The 7,532-nt window shown below is 37.6% G+C and overlaps 1 pseudogene; it reads left to right on the forward strand.

Annotated features, from left to right (window-relative positions):
- Positions 1-2,294: 2,294 nt before the first annotated feature.
- LOC150065484 (Y-box-binding protein 1 pseudogene) lies at positions 2,295-7,204 on the forward strand (annotated as a pseudogene).
- The last annotated feature ends 328 nt before the right edge of the window (positions 7,205-7,532 follow it).

Here is a 7,532-nt window from a genome sequence, read left to right on the forward strand (position 1 = left end):
CAGCATTTCACCTTGTTATCTGACGTATTGTATATATGTTTATCTAGTTATTTTAAATAGGATAGGGAAGGGGGGAGAACAAGATGAGGGGTGGGGTTGGGGGAGGGAAATGGGGACCAAGACATGAGAAAGGGTATCAATGTTTGTGAAGTAATTCACATTCTATCTGGTGAATATAATGTAACCCTTCTATTAATTACAATAAAATTATATTAAAAAAGGAAAAAATAGCAGGATGCACCAATGTTGAGCATTTCGGGTGAAACAATGAATGTTTAAACAAGTTACTAAACTTGCGGGTGCCAGTGCCTTATACCTGTAACCCTAGCTACACAGGAAGCTGAGATCTGAGGATCACTGTTCAAAGCAGCCCTGGCACTAAAGTCCGTGAGACTCTTATTTCCAATTAACTACCAGAAACTGGAAGTGATACTGTGGCTCAAGTGGTAGAGTGCTATCTTGAGGTGAAGAGCTCAGAGAGAGAGCCCAGGCCAAGTTCAAGCCCTACTAACTACCCCTCTATCAACCCCTCCCACCCAAAAAATTTACTAAACTTGCAAAAACAAGAATAACAAGAAAATGATAGTCCAAGCAGGTTTGAAAAAATTAGGTACCCAAGTTTATGGACATGGTCTTAGAGATACAAATGTAACTAGACATAACAATATATGATGGTATATATATACTCTATAGACATAATGCTATATTATATAGATTGAATGTATCTATGATATACAAAGCCTCAGCTTACTTTTAATTATGTTCTAAAATCTATGTGCCAGTGATTGTATATAGAGAATCCCTTCTTGAATACTTCTTTGTTAAACATTACATTTGAAATATGATGCAAAAATCAATGTTAATAAAATCTTTTTAAAAATCATCCCCCCAAAATTAGTTGGGTGTTATTGGCTTGTACCTGCAATTCTAGTTAATCAACAGGCTGAGATCTGAGGATCCCAGTTCCAGGGAAGCCCAGGCAAGAAAGCCTATGAGACTCTTATCTCCAATTAACCACCAAAAAACTGGAAGCAGTGTATGACTCAAAGTAGTACAACACCCAGGCCCTTAGTTCAAGCCCTGCAACCAACAGCAACAACAAAAGAATAGTTTCAACATTACATGATGTACTATATGACACAAATTAATAATAGAACTCCTAGAGTAGATCTTTAAACTAATACATTCCAAGATTTGGAGAAAAATATGGAAGAATAGGTGAATAAAAATGAAACTCACCTGAAGTGCATAGAAAATACAGATTTAAAAATTCCTTAAGTAAAAAAATCCTTATTAGGTAGATTGAAAAACATCCATAATACACATTACTTATGAAGAAGTAGTAAATTGAAAACTGATAATGAAACTTACCCAAAATAAAATGTAGGGGGGGAGAAATACTTAAGATTTTATAGTGAGTGATCAGTGACTGTTAGTTAAGTAGTCTAGAATTCATTTAATCAGAGTTCTAGAGAAAAAAAAAAGAAGGGAGAGAGAACAGGAAAATGAAAACATAGCATGGATTCTGAAAATTTTTCCAATTTTGTTAGGAATTTTGAAGCCAGTCCAAACAGGAAAGTCCATGAAACTCTTACCTCTAATTAACTACCAGAAAACCTAAAGTGGAGCTCAATCTCAAAGTGATAGAGTGCTAGCCTTTAGCAAAAAAGCTCAGGAATCTCACCCAGGCTGTTATTACCCCATGACTAACAAACAACAACGAAAAACAAAAGATGACATAAGTATGAACATTGACCTCTCATCAAAAACAATACAAAACAGTATCCAAACCCAGAGTTCAAGTCTCATGACCAACAAAATAAATAAATAAACAATACAAAAAGATAATGGAATTGTATTTCTAGATTTTAGTAGTACATAATGGTAATTTATAATCTCTATGATTATCCAGTGAACATTTTTTTTCTTTTTTTTTTTGTGTACCAGTATTGGGGTCTGGGTACTTACTATCTCTTAGCTTTTTCACACCAGGCGGACACTCTACCAATTGAGACACATCTCTATTTCCAGCTTTTTCTGTTTAATTGGAGTTAAGAGTCTCACACAGAGTTTTATGTCTGGCCTGGCTTTGATTCAGAATCCTTAGATCTCTGATTCCTAAATAGCTACTGAGAAACTGGCTCCCAGCTTTATCTAGTAAAAATATTTTTGATTTTTAGAATTCACAAGTATTCATTCAAACACAGTATATAATAATTTCTATATAGACAGGATTCACCCCTTACCAGCAGGGAAATGTGGGAAGTAGCAGAGAAGACAACTGTCATTCAGTCATGCAGGTTGGTGGAGCCAGGTGGGCAGGCACCCCTTCCTCTGGGAACAAGAACTCAGAGACTTCCCAATTATTTAATTCCTATGAAGGACTGTCGGTGGAGGTGGACCTGAGGTAAGCTGCTCAAGATAGGCCAATATTATAGGTGCCACCATTGCCCCAGGGTGAGTGTTTGTGGAAAACGGAACTCCTGGTTGGAGGTGGTAGCCCTTCCCTGGCTGGGCAGGTGGATAGGCCACCCCAGACACAGCCCAGACATTACTATGTGGCCACAAGCCTCTATTGCTTAGAAAGATAAATAAAATATTTACTTTTTCAGTTAAATGAAAGGTAAGAGTGCTGTACATCAATACTAGAAATGTCAAAGGCAGTTCTACAGGCTGAAGAGAATTGAGATGCCATGAAAATTAGGATCTAAGGAAAGAGCTAACACCAGAAATGGCTTATATTTGTGAAAATACTTCAAACATATTGTCTTCTTACGGATTCTTGGTGCTATTCTTAAAGACCATATGTTCTTGTATTTTATTAAGACTCAAATTAGAAAATGTTAGGACAAAACAACTAAACCAGTGTAGTCAGAGTACTAACAAAAAACTCAGTAAATATCTGATCACTGTTAAAAAGACAGATTGCATTTTTAATAAAGGAGTAGTGTATTTGCACTTCATGATCATTTTTTGTTTCTATTCATTTTCAATGAGATTTTTACTGAGTAAAGCTATGTAGATGGTCTATTACACTAGAATCCACTCTCCAGTGTAAGCAATGCTCTTATCTCAATGAGATAAGACTTGGTTTTAAGGCAGTGAGTTGGCTCATGCCTGTAATTCTAGCTACTCAGGAGGCTGAGATTTGAGGATCAAGGTTTAAAGCCAGCCCAGCCACAAAAGGACCTGAGACTCCTATCTCCAATTAACCTCTAGAAAGGGGGAAATGGGACTTGGCTCAAGGGTAGGGCAGTAGCCTTGAGCTGAAGAGCTCAGGGACAATGTTCAGGCTTAGTTCAAGCCCCATGACTCTTACAGAGATCTAAGCACACTCCGCAGGGGTTATACGACTCTTAGCTAGCTGACCTCACTGTTAACCAAAATCAACTAGACCTCCAGCTCTCAAAACATTGCTGTCTGTCTCTCTAGGTTACATGGAAGCATAGAACTCTAAATGTCTTTAGTACCTTTAGTATTTTCTCCTGAAGATACTTCTACTTCCACAATTTCCCATTAAAATATTTTATGACACCAAGAAATGGTAAGAGGATACAGATAACACAAACATTATATCCGTTGCTTACAAAGCAACTGAAGGTTTGTTAGCAGTAAGCCAGTTTTGGTCAGTAAAAATATTTCTGGTTACTAGAAATACTTGGTATGAATAGCTTTAAACAAACATTCTACTTAATTCAAATGTTTCTGAGTTGTAAAGCTATCTTGTTTAGATGAGAGTTAGTCTTGAAGACTGTATTATCCTAACATGATAACAATGTAGAAAAAAAAAGTTCTGGAGTACACACTCTTTTTATCATATCTTTCATCCTAGGAATATTAGCATAAAATTGATGGGAAATGCATGAACAGGGAAGAAGAAAGAAACCCAAGTTTACAACGTGGCCCAAAATTAAAAACTAGTAGTGAATTTTAAACTATATCTCAGAACAAATTATTTCTCCTCTTAATAAGAGAATGTACAGTAGTAAACCATAAAATCAAATATTTTTGAAACTGTATTTGATATATTTGCATGAAGAATGAACAATAAATCAATACTTTAATCAACAAAAAAGATGAGACTCTAGTCAGTGTGCCTCATGCTATGTACCATACTCAAAGGGATGCTGTTTGCTTTCTTTGTGGTCCTGAGGAGATTACATGCTAGATTTTTATAGAACAAGCATAGGAATTTAGAGTTTATGCTGTATTCCTAACTCACATACTTGTCTACATTTACAGTACACTAAGAAGCAAATATCAACAATCAAGTCAGCACAGAATTGATTATATCCCAGAAAGGTTTGCAACTGACCAACACTAAACATGCTGTAATTGCATTTTCAGGAAGATATATAGTTTTGCATACTAGGGCAGTAACATAATCAAGATTTGCTTTTACTATTGTCAACAGATATTTTACACACTCTTCTCCTGAACACACTCAAAACTGAGTATAAGAGAATCAGCCAGGAATATAGCCTAGGTTAAGTAAAAGGCATCGGGGCGAAATAGAAGAAAACAGTCATAAAACAGTAAATACTTGCCAGTTTTTTTTTCTAGTAGTACCAAGCAAACATCTCAATCAATTTAGAAGGATTATTCAGGTTTGAACTAAGGCACTTACATTTGTTACCTTGCTAAGCCAGCACTCTACCATGTAAGTCATTCTGCCAGCCCTTTTTGCTTTGCTTAGTATTTGGGAGATAGAGACTAGTGAATATGTGAATATGTGCGTGAGAGAGAGAGAGAGAGAGAGAGACAGACAGACAGACAGACAGACAGACAGAGAGACAGAGGAATCTAGCCACATTAATAATATTAATCATGAAAAAATTAAGCAATCAAAACAAAAATAAATGAGAGCCAGATAAAAAATAAGATCTAGCTATACTTTATGTTCTCTGGAGAAGTCAAAGATACAAAGTAGATGAAGATAAAAAGATAAGAAAATACATTGAAACAGCAACCATTCTAAAGCTAGTATTCTATAGTTAAGAAAGATTGAACTTTACAATGTAATTCTATGCTGCCATCAGAAAGGATGATATCACTCCATTTGTAAGGAAATTGAAAGACTTGGAAAAAATCATATTAAGAGAAGTAAGCCACACCCAAAGGAACAAAGGCTCAATGGTTTCCCTCATTTGTTATAATTAGTGCCCATCTAGGACTCTCCTAGCAGAGGATTACAACAGTACAAAACCTAGATACATAGGTCATATAGAATGAGGCTAAGTGACAGGATCTCCAGGATATGGAAACAAGAGCTTTATCTTGTGTGATTGCTGTTTTTAATATACTATGTTATTTTTCTTCTCTTTTTTTTTGCCCTTTGGTTTATCTCATATTATTATAGTATCTGACTTTGTTACTTGGTATATTGTATATGTGTTTATTTGTTTATTTGAAATAGTAAAGTGAAGGGAGGAAAACAAGATGATTGGGAGGGGATGGAGTAGGGAAATGGGGACAAAAACATGAGAAAGGGTATCAATGTGTGAGAAGTAATGCACCTTCTATCTGGCAAATATAACTGTAACCCCTCTGTACATTACAATTTAAGAAAAAAAAGAAAGAGTGAACTTTAAAGGAATAATACATGTCACCAGAGATAAAATGGTAGTAATGATAAAAGTGGATTCATTAGGAAGACACAAATATTTCCAAAATGATAATTACATTTGGCAACATAGATTCAAAGCATACCAAGTAAAACTGACAAGAATAGATAATTCAACAACACTGTTGGAGACTTCAATGCCCTACTTTTCATCATTGATAGAACAAGTAGACAGAAGGTCAACAAGAAAATCAGAATTGAGAAATACTAAAACAAACCTGAGTAAAAGATGTTTATAAAACAGTCCCCCAAACAACAAAATACACAATCCCCTCAACTCTACATAAAACATTTCAAGACAGATGATGTATAAGACCATAATCCAAACCTTGATCAATTTCAAATGGTGAAGCTGACATAAATAAATGCAGAAAATTAAAAAATACATTATGAAATTGCATAATACAATCCTAAATAATCAAAAGATTGAAGAAGTCAGAAAAAAAGTGAAACTACTTTGAGACACATAAAAATAAAGACACCATGTATTAAACTTTATTTAAAAAAAAACAAACCTTGCTTAAGCAATTCTTAAAGGGAAATCAGATTAAGAGCAGAGGGTGATCCCTATAACCTCAGCCAACCAAGAGGCAGAAATATAGAGAACTGTGGTCCAAAGCCAGCCCAAGCAGAAAGTTTAAGAGACCTATTTCAACATCAACCAACGTTGGATATGGCAGTAGGCATCTGCCGTTCTAGTTACAGAAGACACAGAAGTAGGAAGAAAGCAGTCCAGTGGGCCTGAGCAAAAATTTAGACTTTTTTTGAGTTCGATCGGTAGTGGTAGCAGAGAGCAGAAAGCCCCGATCAGCCCCAGTCTCCATCACCGCAACTAAGAGCAGCTAGGCTGAGACCCTGCAGTAAGTAGCCTGGGACAAGAAGGTCATCAAGAAGGTCATCGCAAGGGAGGTTTTGGGAACAGTAAAACGGTTCACTGTCAGGGACGGATACAGTTTCATCAACAGGAATGATACCAAGGGAGATGGATTTGTACACCAGACTGCCATAAAGGAGAATAACCCCCGGCAGTACCTTCGCAGTGTAGGAGATGGAGAGACCGCGGAGTCCAATGGTGTTGAGGGAGGAAAGGGTGTGGAGGCAGCAGATGTTACAAGTCCTGGTGGAGTTCTGGTTCAAGGCAGTACGTATGCAGCAGACCGTACCCATTATAGACGCTATCCACCTCGTGGGGGGCCCTCTGCCCAATTATGCACAGAACTACCAGAACAGGGAGAGTGGGGGAAAGAACGAGGGGTCAGAGATGGGTCCCCAAGGCCAAGCCGGACCACGCCAGTCCTACCGCACAGGAGACCCAGAAGATGTATCGGGGTTATAGATCACGATTCCACAGAGACCCTTTTCGCCAGAGACAGCTTAGAGAGGGTGGTCATGAAGAGGATAAGGAAAATCAAGGAGATGAGGACCCAAGGGCAGCAGCCACCTCAGCATCGGTACTGACACAGATGCCCAGAGAACCCTAAACCACAAGGTAGCAAAGATACAAAATCAGCTGATCCACCAGCTGAGCAGGGCGGGGCTGAGTACATGCAGGCTTACAGTCTTTACCATCATCCGGTTTAGTCATCCAACAAATAAGAAATGAATATGAAATTCCAGCAATAAGAAATGAACAAGAGATTGGAGAATTGCCTGCTGAGACCAACCCTAGGTAACAGTAAGACCGTAAGTCGGATATTGATGGCCTGTGTTGGTAATGCTAGCTACTTAGGGGGCTGAGATCTGAGAATCATGGTTCAAAGTGAGCCCAGGCTGGAAAATAGTTCAGGGATAGCATCCATGCCCTGAGAGCAAGCCTACACACACACACACACACACACACACACACACACACACACACTCAAAGACCTTCTCTTAAGAACAACAATAACCAAAACTGTGGGGAAAAAAA

This window comes from Megascapheus bottae, chromosome 3 (assembly GCF_031878675.1).
Source record: "Megascapheus bottae isolate mThoBot1 chromosome 3, mThoBot2.hap1, whole genome shotgun sequence".
Classification (NCBI taxonomy): Eukaryota; Metazoa; Chordata; class Mammalia; order Rodentia; family Geomyidae; genus Megascapheus; species Megascapheus bottae.